Source organism: Trachypithecus francoisi, unplaced genomic scaffold (genome assembly GCF_009764315.1).
Source record: "Trachypithecus francoisi isolate TF-2019V2 unplaced genomic scaffold, Tfra_2.0 Lachesis_group15, whole genome shotgun sequence".
Classification (NCBI taxonomy): Eukaryota; Metazoa; Chordata; class Mammalia; order Primates; family Cercopithecidae; genus Trachypithecus; species Trachypithecus francoisi.
In genome coordinates, this window is record NW_022681460.1 from 82,410,115 (window position 1) to 82,423,591 (window position 13,477).

At 40.7% G+C, this 13,477-nt stretch overlaps 2 long non-coding RNA genes across 5 annotated transcripts in view; one reads left to right on the top strand and one right to left on the bottom strand.

The window, feature by feature from the left end:
• Positions 1–950: 950 nt before the first annotated feature.
• On the top strand, positions 951–10,329 carry LOC117097499. Its single transcript, XR_004442966.1, has 4 exons — positions 951–1,393; positions 3,838–4,024; positions 9,157–9,218; positions 10,197–10,329. It is a non-coding gene; the product is annotated as an uncharacterized LOC117097499 (long non-coding RNA).
• The window catches only part of LOC117097497, a 31,046-nt gene continuing 21,448 nt past the window's right edge, over positions 3,880–13,477 (bottom strand). The window contains exon 3 of one of the 4 annotated variants that reach the window (XR_004442963.1): positions 3,880–4,014. This is a non-coding gene — a long non-coding RNA (uncharacterized LOC117097497). Of the gene's footprint in view, positions 4,015–10,232; positions 10,386–13,477 lie in introns of those variants that run through there. The other 3 variants (XR_004442962.1, XR_004442961.1, XR_004442960.1) reach the window with 3 other exon arrangements.

Genomic DNA, 13,477 nt, shown 5'->3' on the forward strand with positions numbered 1-13,477 from the left:
TATATGGGTCCTATCTACCTTGCCATAGACTCACAGACATATGTAGGAGGTTAGCCCTCTGGTGGTGATGAAGGCCAGCCTTTACAGTCAACTGGAGACTGGTCACTTGTCCACACGCCCAAGGGATCTGATCTAATGAACAGGGCCTACCTGAGGAACCTGACATGTGGGTTCTGTACTTTCTGCTGCCAGTTCTTTAAGAGTTTCAAGGATCTTTAACTTTGTCTCTGTACTAACTCTTCGTACTGCTGAAATAGGCAATGCCTATCTAACTTTGCCAGCTAATTTTGAGAGTCAAAGGAAAAAATATGTGCAGAGTTAAAAGTGCCGTAGAAGTGAAAAAGTGTTGTGTTCACTCTTCTGTCCCTTTTGAGAGTTGATTGCTGATCTCATTTTGCATCATAAACTGGGTGGCCCAGATTGGGTGGAGCAGATAGAAAGAAAGAGGTATCTAGCAAGAAGAAAAGATGGGCTTAACAGTGTTGACTTTTTTCTCTGTGTACTGATTGAGACCATTTCTTAATCAGAGAAAATCTGTTTGGGATCCAGAATGGTTTTCTCTGAAAAGAAGATGAATTGCTAAATTGTAAAACTAGGACAATGGGATGGAGAGACTTCTCACCCATGATTCGACCCTGTGGATTACTTACTTCTCTTCATTTTCTTAAAAACCATAATTGCCCCGCAATGGATCGTGGATCCCAGGCTGCTTCTGCACAGGTTCTATTGGGCCAACACTCAGACTTACGTTCAGTACCCCCATTTGTGTCCTGTGGCATTGTGCCCAATGTAGCAACTAGAGTGATAAATGACTTCCTGCAAGGTCACCAGATAAGCAAATGCTCCCCAGGGGTCATTAGATGGCTTTGTGTTCTTCTCCTAAATTGTTCCATCAGTGAGCCAGGATGGCGGAGGACTTGATTGTTTTTTATTTTATTTTTGATGCTCCTTCTAGGCTCCAGACTCACTGGAGACATCCTGACACATAATGCTTTGCCCAGCACAATGTGATGCCCTTTACCTAGTAAAAGAGTGAGTCCCGTAAAGGTGCTGCCTTCCCCCCAGAACAAACAACGGAAATGCATCAGGAGAGCTCAGCTGCAGACAGAATGCACATCATGAAGCAGGAGCCACCCTGGGATTCCTCAGATGAAAGCCAATTTCAATGAACATTGTGTTTCAAAGCCTGCTTCCTCTTGCTCGGTAAGAGCTGCAGAAGGAACATCCCACTTGCGTCTGCTGACACAAAAGAATGCTGTGACTGGGAGATCTTATCAAGCCTTCCTGTGCCACAGCAACAGAGCTCCAGTTGTGTCTTGTAAGAATTGGTCATTGTTTCATGGGGACGACTGGCTCCTTTGGGTGGGATCTGATGGCATCTCATGGAGTTGAGGTAGGTGGTGCTGGGAGGTCAGCCAGCCACATGACCTGGCTTGCTGGCTTCTTGGAAGTCAGATAGAAGAACAAACTTCACCCAGTTTGCTGGATGCCGAATAGTTAAACATTTTAAGTTTAACCATTAAAATATGTATATTCTGTTTCCTTCATAATATCTTCAACTGTACAAGTTAAGAACAAAAGCTAGAAATGATGCCCAGAGTTTCTCTGCTGGAATAAGCTGTTTTTTGTTCTCTTTTAACCAACAGTTGCTTGATTCTGACGAAACTGAGAAAAATCAAGTAGTGTTTTGAAAAATATAAATTTAATTATGTAAAACTATCTCTGGAGAATGTAGACGCTAATATGTAAACATTTTAGTGTTGATGACATAAGTCTCAAAAATATATACTTGCTTCATGAAGGTGAACCTCCAGTTTACAATCATCACATTTATATATAATAGTGTAAGTTAATAACCTCAACTTAATTAAATTTGGCTAATTCTAGATAATGTCTCCTTTTCCTAGAAAGTTTGTGGCGTCTTCTAGAGAGGGAAAATTGATGGTTACTTGTTCAGTTATATGCAGAGTAGAATTTGAATTTTGTTCTCTTTCCTGTTTGTCTTCCTAACGGTCTGCTGCAGTAATGAATACATATGGAAATATATATAACTGTCAGTAAGACATGTCAAGGAAAAGGGGGGGGCATGAGTTTCCTAAAGGAACTTAAAAAAAAATTTTAGATTGAGGGGGTACATGTGCAACTTTGTTACATGGGTGTATTGTGTGATGCTGAGGTTTGGGCTTCTATTCGAACCATCAGCCAAACAGTAAATACACTATTCAATAGGTAGCTTTTAAACTCTTGCTTCACTTCCTCACCCCTTCCCCCACTTTTGGAGTTCCCAGTGTCTGTTGTTCTCATCTTTATGTTCATATGTACTCAATATTTAACTCCCACTTATAAGTGAGAATATGCAATATTTGATTTTCTGCTTCTGCACTAATTCACTTAGGATAATGGCCTTCAACTGCATCCACATCTCTGCAAAGGACATGATTCCATTTATTTTTATGGCTGTGTAGTATTCCATGGTGTATATGTATCACATTTTCTTTGTCCAGTCCACCATTAATGGACACCTAGGTTGATCCCATGTCTTTGCTCTTGTGACTAGCATTGTAATAAACATATGAGTGCAGGTGTATTTTGGTAGAATTATTTTCCTTTGGGTATATAACCAGAGTGGGATTGCTGGGTCAAACTGTAGTTCTGTTTTTAGTTTAAAGAAATATTTTAAATCCCTCTTTCCCATATCTCCCTGTAGAATTTTCTAAAATGCTGTTTGTTTCATATATTCTGATATTCAGAAAAAAACAATTATTTTCCTTTAACTTTGTACAAGGTTCTGAGGATCAAGATATTACCAAAACACCATCTCTGTTCTAAATATACATTTTAAAATTATCACACATAATTAGTTATGTGTAAATGTTTCTGCCCTCAGTGAACCGTGAGCACCTTGAAAAAGAGCTAGACCATATTCATCTTCCTGTCTCCAGTGTTGACCACAATGTCCTGCACATAGAAGGCTTAGTGAATATTTATTGATGGACAGGTGGATGGATGGGTGAGCAGATGGATGAATGGATGGCCATACTGTAGCCTAGCACATTTACAAGTAGGGATTTAATTCAGGCTGTCCACGTGGTGCTCGACATGACTACACCTGTTAATCCTCTGGGCATTTATTATCCCACTCTTTTTTGTTTGTTTGTTCGTTTGTTTGTTTGTTTTGAGGTGGGGTTTCACTCGTATTGCCCAGGCTGGAGTACAATGGCACTATCTCAGCTCACTGCAACCTCCGCCTCCTAGTTTCAAGCAATTCTCCCACCTCAGCCTCCTGAGTAGCTGGGATTACAGGCATGCGCCACCATGCCCAGCTAATTTCTTGTTGTTGTTGTTGTTGCTGTTGTTGTTGTTGTTGTTGTTGTTGCTGAGATGTAGTCTTGTTCTGTCACCCAGGCTGGAGTGCAATGGCGCGATCTGAGCTCACTGCAACCTCTGCCTCCCGGGTTCAAGCGATTCTTCCACCTCAGCCTATCGAGTAGCTGGAATTACAGGTGCACAACACCATGCCTGGCTAATTTTTTTTGTATTTTTGTAGAGACAGATTTCACCATGTTGGCCAGGCTGGTCTTCAACTCCTGACCTCAGATGATCCACCCGCCTCGGTCTGCCAAAATTCTGGGATTGCAGGCGTGAGCCACCGTGCCTGGCCTATTATTCCGCTCTTAATTACAGACAATGTAGATATTTTCAAGATCACCTTGTCCAACTCCTTCAGTTTACAGTTGAGGAAATGAGATTCAGAGAGAGAATTTGATTTATCCATAGTCACATAGCTTATAATTAAGTGACAGCTCATGGTTAACATCCAGATCTCTTGATTTTCAGTCAAATGCCAACTACATGATGTTGCTTTCCATGACTCATATTTGGAGGTTTCCAGGCACTCTGTGGAGCAGTCTGTCCCTCCTGGCTCATCTGGGGCAATATGACAGCAAATGGGGCTAGAACAAAACTGAGTGAAAGGAGAAACTCTGGGGCTGCTGAAGTCACATGCCGATGGTGCTGAGGAAAGGTAAGAACAAGAATGACTCACGGTTATTCAGGCTGATGTCATTCCATCACTCCCTCAGAAGATGCCACACTCAAAATTCAGCGGATGGCATCCCATCCCTTCCTAGGTTTCCTGGCTAACCTCCGGAGATGGTGCTGTCCAGCCCTACTCCACTTACCAAAGTATCTGTTTTATGCAAAGTCCAACCTTTGGAACCCTTTCCAAAGAGCTTTTTTCCCCACCACTTAATGGTGAGGCTGATGTAATGGTACTATCTCTAGACCTTCCTGATATAAGGAAATGCTCCTAATGCATTATTTCTGATGGCCTGGATTTTGGTTTCCCTTCATGCTCAGTTCCAATGCATCTAAGTGCATATGATGGATCTATACTTAACGGGAATGTTGTTCATTAATAATTTAACCTTGGGCAGGAGTGGTGGCTCATGCCTGTAATCCTAGCACTTTGGGAGGCTTAGGCAGGTGGATCACGAGATCAGGAGTTCGAGACCAGCCTGGCTAACATAGTGAAACCCCGTCTCTACTAAAAATACAAAAAAGTAGCCAGGCGTGGTGGTGGACTCCTGTAATCCTAGCTACTCAGGAGGCTGAGGCAGGAGAATTGCTTGAACCCAGGAGGCGGAGGTTGCAGTGAGCTGAGATCCATTGCACTCTAGCCCAGGCGACAGAGTGAGACTCCATCTCAAAAAATAATAATAATAAAAATAAATAAATAAAAGAAAAAAAGAATTTAACCTTGTAAACTATTTTAGAATGAGCACATAACAGAATAGAGGAATCTCAAAATAATTATGCTGAGTGAAAGAAGCCAGACCAAAAAAAAGAGAACATACAGTATTATTCTGTTTATATAAAACTCTAGAAAACGCAAACTAATCTAGAGGAAGAAAAAGCACAGCAGTGGTTGTCTGGGGAGATGGGGAAGGAGTGGAAAGGACAGAGGAATAGAAAGGGGAACAAGCAAACTTTGGAGAGTGATGGATGTGTTCACTGTCTTGATTAGGGGATCTGCATATGTCAAAATTTATCACACTGTACAATTTAAATATGTGCAGTTCATTGTATGTCAATTATACCTCAAAAAGCTGTTTTTCTTAAAGAATGTAACCTTTTAACATTCAACTAAAATACGGTATTATTAAGGTTTCAATAAGAGAAACAAAAACACTAGGATGCCTGTGTGTGTGTATGTATGTATATTTATATAGTTCTGGGGATTTGACATTACATAATAGTGTGGTGTAGTTAAGTCATGTCTGTAAAGCTGTTGTCTTCATATCCAATGCTGGAGCTTGAATTCCAACGACAGGTTGTCAGGAAAGGAAGATGGATATAAAGTGGGGAAGAACCAGAGCAAGCTGGAAGCCCAGACACAGTGGGGGCTCACAAGGACATATTGAAACTTGCATCAATTCTGAATGCCTCTAACCTTGGTTGTATAACATTCTTCAGAGGCAGAGCCCTTAATTATAGAGCTCAATACAGGTGTGTACCTGGCTCAGGAGTTAGAGAAGCTTCAGGAGGATCCCTCCAGGGGAAGGTGGAACACTTGCAGGCCCAGCTGCTGTCTCATGCAAGAGGTGATCCAGCAGCGAAGAGACATATATAAGCTAGCAAATGACTGCTGCTTTACTCTCCTCTCCAAATTTTGCCCGAGAATCTCTCCTGTGACCCACCCTAACCAGAAACACACGGAAAAGGGAATTCTGGGAAACAGAGTTCAGTCTAGTTGGGTTCACTCTTTACAAAGCCATGCCTTGACAACTTGGCCTCCTACTCATCTTAAATCAAACTTAATTTCCAGTTAAAGATAATAACAAAATCATGCCTGCCTCTAACATGATAACGTCTGTCCCAAGAACAACCAAAACACACTTTTCCCTAAGAGAGAATCCAGCATTCTTTTTTTTTATTTTGGGTGATATCCATTTTTCTTTTAACAGATTCACACCAGATTCTCACTTCTCTTTTGATATCCTACAACTTATATATTGAGATATTAAGTTAAATAGTATTAACACATTTTCTGTTAGATGATGAGGGAATGAGACAGAAGACAAATACAAAATAATTGGTTAAAGAAATATATATATGCATATTGATATGTATGTTTGCATATAGTCATATAAAAATAAAGAAGAAATACTCATAACTAGTACAGTACTTGTATCTGTCACTGGTCACGTGGCCATAGCTGGTATTTAGAACTATATTCTTCCACTACCTATTTCATGTTCCCTTTGTTCTCAGTACTTTAATTGGTCATGGGTTCTTGACTGGTGGTATAAACCAAATCTTTGTTCCTGAATGTTCTAGGCCATTAGCAGTCTTGCTAAGTTGAACTGATGTAGTTTTCTATTCACTTTAGTCACAGGATATGGTAGTACTAAGAGGAAACGTAGAACTTTTAACTTTTGAGACATGCTCCTCCTGATTCTCTTTGTGTAGAAGCAGCCTAGATTCAATCACTGCCTTCTTTGCCTGTTTATTCAATAGCATGAGTCACAGTGGTCAGGTGGCACTCCAGATCCACTGAGTCATCATATATACCCTGGCAGAAGAACTCCTCCTTTTGGAACTAAGACCTCTTTGCCACCCAAACCTGATGTCACAGGGATGGGAAGCAATAGTTTGTTAGTGAATTGCTAGGGATAATAGTGAGAGGATCCTGTCCTATTTCTACCCCTTGATCCCCATACGCATGAGTTCTGGCTAAGGAAGAAACAGGAATACATATTGGATGCTGACCTAGAGCATACTTTGAATCTTAAAGGACCACACATGAGTCTCAAAGGGACATTCCACCATTCTATCAAGCCAGCTGCTTCAGGGTGATGGGGTAAGATCAGTGGGTTACATGAGTCCATTGCTGTACCTCATTTACTATGACACAAATTCCTTGATCAAAAGTGATGCTGTGTGAAATACCATGATAGTGAATAAGTTATTCTGTACATGGTTTTTGTAGTGGTTTTAGCAGGAGCATGTGGGCAGGGAAGTCAAATGCATATCCACAAGTGTCTGTTCCAGTAAGAACCAAATACTGCCACTTCCATGAGGGAAGTGATCTAATGTAATCAGCCTAGTAGCTGGGAATGGTGCCACGTCAGGGGCTCACTGTCAATCTCTGCTGTTAACAGATTAGGCACTCAGTGGTGGCTATAGCTAGATAGGCCTTGGTAAGTAGAACTTCATGTTGATGAACCCATGCATAACTGCCATTTTCTGCCACCTTTGCCTTTTTTTTTTTCATTTTCTAGTTGGGTAATGACAGGAGTTGGTTGGGAAGAAAGGTGATGAATGTCCACAGAATGGCTCATTCTATTCACCTGATTAGTAAAATCCTCCTCTGTTGAGCTTACCCTTTGGTGAACATTCACATGAAACACAGATATTTTTACATACTATGCCCATTTGAAGAGGTCCATCAACTTACCTTCTCACTAGATTTCCTTGTCACCCAATTTCTCAATCATGTTCCTTCCAAATCTCTGACCATACAACCAAATAGCCCATGAATTAGTGTTGACTTATACTTCTGGACATTTATTCTTTGAAGCAAAATGAATGACCAGGAACATTTCTTGAAGTTCTGCAAACTAGGCCCAAGATTTTTATCCCTTTATTGGCTTGTCATAAGAAGCTCTCCAAGGGTCATAGGTATAAGTTGAAAGAAGGCTAACAGGAGTAAGGGCCATGGATATGTAGGCCACTTGCTCATGCAACATATTTGTGCTTTCAGGCCCTGCTGAGGCCCAATTTTGTATCTACCACTTCCATTTGGTCAGAGAGTCCTGCTGTGCATACTCAACTTTATGGCCTGGTGACTCAGACAACACTAGTAATGGGCAGCTCAGGCCATATGGTAATTTGGTAGCCCATGGTCAAACATTCAGTCTCTACCAAGGCCCAGTAATAACATAAAAGCTATTTAAAAGAAGAATCATTACCTATAAAGAATAGCAGCACTTTCTTCCAAAATCCTAAGGGTCTGGTCTGTGCTTTACCTACCGGAGCCTGGCAAAGGCTTTAAACAGCCTTTCTTTCTGTTACTGACATTTCTAGCACCATTGGCTCTTCTGGATCATGTGGTCTAAGTGGCAGAGCTGCTTCCAGAGCAGTCTGGACTTATGGAGCCTTCTTTTGTTCTGGTCTCTACTTGTGGGGTGCCTCAACATGCCTCAGACTCGATATTTGTGGGGTTTACTTTCCACTCTTGGTGTGCAAATGTCTTGCCACTTTAGAGCAGTTTGTACTTTTTAATTGCCAGAGAAGGAATCAAAAAACCTGAAGGAGGATCCACGGGAAGATGAAACAGCTGCAAGCCTGGCCACTGCTCACACACAAGCCAGCAGATAAGCCACAGTGTTTGGGGGGCAGCCGAAATGTGGCTGCTGCTTCCCCTCCACCCTCCTGTCTCCCACAAGAACCTCTCCCCATAGCTCACCTTACCCAGAAAGATACAAGAACATGAATTCTGAGAAATGTAGTTCATCCTAGCCAAGTTGACATATTACACACTACATATTCAACTTATGATCTACTATTATAGGATGGAGAATCCAGTTAAAAAAAGAAAAAAAGGTAGATGGCCTATCTTGGCATGATCTTGTTTCCTGAATAATTCATCTGACAAAACTTTTTCTTACCTACAAGGCTTTGATTCCATAGAATTTGTGTGTGTGTTCTGGCTCTGGGGAGATGATCAAAAGGGAGCTGTTTCCAGAAACATTATTTTTTAATAAATAAATTCTTAACAGTGTGAAAATATATTCACAGTTTGAGTGTATTATTTATCAATTGCTTTTCCAGAGAGACTAAAATTTGCTTAGGTTTGAGGGTTTTTTAAAAAAATATTTAATCTTCAAAGTATTAGCATTTACTTTTAAGTTAAAAAGTGTGCTATGGGCAAACAGCAATGTGATATGCTTTCGCATTGTAGCAAAAAGAACATCTCAACATTTGCTCTCCAGGCTTCTTGGAAGGCAGTTCATTGTGGTGCTGTAGGTGACCATAGTGTTTCCAGAATTGATTGTCCAGGAAGGGCAGGATATCCCAGTGTGTTTACCTGTTCCTCTGAGAAAGCACTAATTTTCCTTTGTTTCTTTGTTTTCTTTCTATAAACCATCTAAGAGAAGACTGATGTCAACTTTTGTCTCATAATGGGTGAATCTATGAGTTTCTCTCAGAAAATGGTAAGATCATTGCTCTGTGCAAGAAAGGAGGGTGTATGTAAGGAGTATGTGACAAGCTGTGCAGTGACTTGAAGGACAGATTTCACAACAGAGAGCAGCTAAAGAAAGAGAAAGTACAAGTGACACTAAAGGGAAGGTGATTTTCAAATCCACCCTTCCTTATCTCAAACCAGTGCATGATTTCCTGATGAAGCCATTTGTCCACCCTACAGTGCTGTTGTTTCTAAAAATTCCTACCACAGAATAACAACTGTCAACACCTGCCTCAGACATAGGAGTAGTGAAGACTGCAAGTGCGAAAGAGACTTAAACACACCAACCTTTTTAGGAACAAAATCACTCATATCAGCTGATCTGCAGAATTAAAGGAGTTTTTAAAGTATATGGTATTCTTTGACATAGCATTGGCTGAATAATCATTTAACAAATGTCACTGGTGGATGAATTCAGTAAGAAAGGTGTCACGTTGGCTCTTCATACAGACATTTGGCAAATAATTGGCTCTAAAGGGATTCTGATTTCTTCCCCTGCCATTTTGATCTTTCAAGTTTTAAAATAGCCAATAACATTGGTCCTTAGGGTTGGTGCGTGTTAGAATCACAATGGACAGAGACCCTGAAAAACTCTACAAAAGAGGGAGGAACGGAATTGAAAGGAAAAACGTTATGGAAATTTTCCACCCATGGGTGGGACACACCCTCATGCAAACAAAGCTTTGGGGCGAAGACTATATTTTATAAAAATGTGATAAAACACTTGCTAAGCCCTGAGGGGATGAACAATGGTTCTTTTTTTATTATAATTTTTTATCCTCCAAAATTCAGTGTCACATGCTGAGCAGTTGAAGGGAAAGGCCTTTCGTCATATCTGTTTCCAAACATCTATTTCCTTTCTGGAGCCCCAGAAGTTTGAGTTGCTGTCACAGTGAGGGGCTCTCTTGTGTCAGCCACTCTGATTCTGTGTCCTTGTCCTAACTAGGTTGTCTGCCAATGCTAACTGGCCAGCTCTGACAGGGGGTGCTTGGCCCAGGAGGAGTCATCAGGCCAGTTCTCTGGGCTACTGCTGTGTCTCCAGCTCTGCAGTTTGCTCTGCATCACTCAGCGGCAGACGGAGAGGCTGCTGCAAGTCCCCTGTGAGATTTCTTCCTTGCTGTCATCTCAGGATGCTCTGTAATAAGGAGGCAAGTGGCTGAGGCCCCCTCAGTTGTATCTTGCTTCCCTCCCCAGTGCCTCTTCAAACCACTTTGTCAAAAACAACAACCACAAAACAAAAACAAAAACAAAAAGATCCTTGTGTTCATGATACTAAAACAAAATTGCTTAAGCTCTGTTGCTTAAGATTAAGCACTCAAAAAATGTCGAAGGTGGTCTTAAAAATCTGGCTGTGGTTAATGGGATCAGCTGCATTTTTCTTTAAAATGATGTAACCCATGTCCTCTATTTTACTTTTGCATTTGACTTTCCAACTTCCACGCGAAGGAACAGTATGTGGCTTACTTGTGGTCATATTATATGTTACTTTGGTGCTTTACTACTTTCAAAGAGCTTTTATACAAAAGTGGTATCATCAGCTCCTCAGATAACCCTGTGATGTGGGTAGGTTGATGGATACACTATCATCATTTCCCATATGAGGAAAGAAGAGTAAATAAATTACACAACATGGACGAGGTCACCCTGCACTTCAGAGGTGGAACCAAATTCCAACAGAAGCATTGAATTTCTAAACGAGTTTTTGTTTTTTATCCTTTCCATCATACCAAGCTACCTCTGTGAAGGAAAATTGCAAAATTGCATGCATCTCCCTAACCCAACATTTTTCATGTTAAATGTTCACTAAATTATAGCCACAGTTTGGTAGTCTCAGTAGTTCTTCTGGTTTGGGGACAACTTTTTCCAAATTTCCGTATTTTTTCTACTACTTTATCATTTTCTTCTCTACCCAGAATTCCATACTTAACATTCGCAGCAACACCCTCTTTTATCTTTCTTCTTTCTTCCCTCTCTCTCTCTCTTTTTTTCTCCCTTTTTCTGTCCTCTTTTTCTCTCTGCCTTTCTCTGTCTCCTTTTTGTGTGTTTATTTGTGCTTTGGTTTTAGAGACAGGGTCTTGCTATGCTGCCTGGGCTGGTCTCAAACTCCTGGGCTCAAGCAATCCTTCTGCTTTAGCCTCCCAAAATGCTGGAATTATAGGCATGAGCCGTCATGTCCAGCCTGGTTTTGTTTGTTGATTGCATACTGAAAGTAACACATGACTGGAATATAAGAGAACTAAGTTAGAGATATTATAATTTCACATAACCTCTATAGGTCTCTGTTGTTTTATCTGTAAAATTGTTTTTCATAAAATAATGATGTTCTACACAAGTGAAGAAGAGAGAAGGGAAAATGGGATTTTTGTGCTGATCAAAAATAATATGTGGTTAAAAAAATTGAGGGCTACCTAATTTGTAGATTTTCTCATTTTAAGTAATAGACGATAGGATCGAATCCAAGTGTTCTGTCTACAAGTCAAATATTTAGTAAGTTGCTGGGTGCAGTGGCTTGCATCTGGAGAGGCTGAGGCAGGACGATGACTTAAGTCCAGGAGTTTGAGGCTACAGTGAGCTACGATTGCTCCACTGCCCTCCATCCTGGGTGACAGAAGACTCCATCTCTAGAACAAAATAAAACAAAACCCCAAACAAACAAAACCCAATTATTTAGTGATTTTATTTTTTAGTGACTTTGTTAGCCTTACCAATAAGTTACATTTATTTATTTATTTATTTATTTATTTGAGACAGTTTCACTCTGTCCCAGGCTGGAGTGCTGCAGTGGCGTCTCGGCTCACTGCAACCTTTGCCTCCCGAGTTCAAGCTATTCTCCTGCCTCAGCCTCCTGAGTAGCTGGGATTACAGGCACATGCCACCACGCCCGGCTAATTTTTGTATTTTTAGTAGAGATGGAGTTTCACCATGTTGGCCAGGCTGGTCTCGAACTGCTGACCTCGTGATCCTCCCACCTCAGCCTCCCAAAGTTCTGGGATTACAGCCATGAGCCACCATGCCTGGCACCAGTAAGTTATTTTCAATATGAAATGCCAAGACAGGATATACAAAATTTAGGAAAGAAAGAAGTCAGCATTTTAACAAGCTACTCCTGTCTTCACTATAATTAATACCAGATAATTTCTCACATTGATGGCATTTTTTTTTAGAAACGCTAACAGTCAACAACAACAACAAAAAACAAGAATAAGCAAAAGAGGATATGAAACAATTATTCTAGCGTTCTATTTTTCTGGTTCTCTTTGTCAAGCTAAGCGTTATGAGGTGATGGGGGTGTTTGTTCTGACTAGAAATGAGTTGCATTTAGATATTATATACAAAGGTTTTTCCTGGAATAACATCGTTATTTAGCTAAAAAGCTATAGCTCCATAGACTTGTGTGCTCTGAACACAGCTGCATAATTAGTAATCATCATTAATCATTTCTACTTCTGTACTTTTATCACCAACAAAATTATAGCAACCTATATTTTTAGTAAATTTTAATTGCAAGTTTAATTTGATATTTATTTATCACTATAAGAAGCAGTTTGCTGAACTGATTACGCAAATTTAAAATGATGTTTCTGAAGATAGAAATAAAACTTCCCACCAGGAATAAACAGGCTTTTCATAAGAAGAATATCTGCCTCTTGGCAATAAAAAAGAAAAAAAAGGAAAGGCTTTTAGGTTTTTTCCACCTTTAGTGTGAAAATGAGTTTTCATATGGGATGGCTTTAGACTACCTATTAGAAAATGCATATCAAGTAAGAGATATATAATTTATAGAGTTGATTGCTTTAAGTAGAGAAGCTTAAAAAGGAGTCTTTGCAACTCGGGTTGTTCTCAAGAGACAAACGTATGCTCATTATTCATAGTTGAAACCTGCCTCTGAAATACACAACAAAAAGGAAAAGAGGCCGGGCGCGGTGGCTCAAGCCTGTAATCCCAGCACTTTGGGAGGCCGAGACGGGCGGATCACGAGGTCAGGAGATCGAGACCATCCTGGCGAACACGGTGAAACCTCGTCTCTACTAAAAATACAAAAAAAAAAAAAAATAGCCGGGCGAGGCGGCGGGCGCCTGTAGTCCCAGCTACTCGGGAGGCTGAGGCAGGAGAATGGCGTAAACCCGGGAGGCGGAGCTTGCAGTGAGCTGAGATCCGGCCACTGCACTCCAGTCCGGGAGACAGAGCGAGACTCCGCCTCAAAAAAAAAAAAAAAAAGGAAAAGAA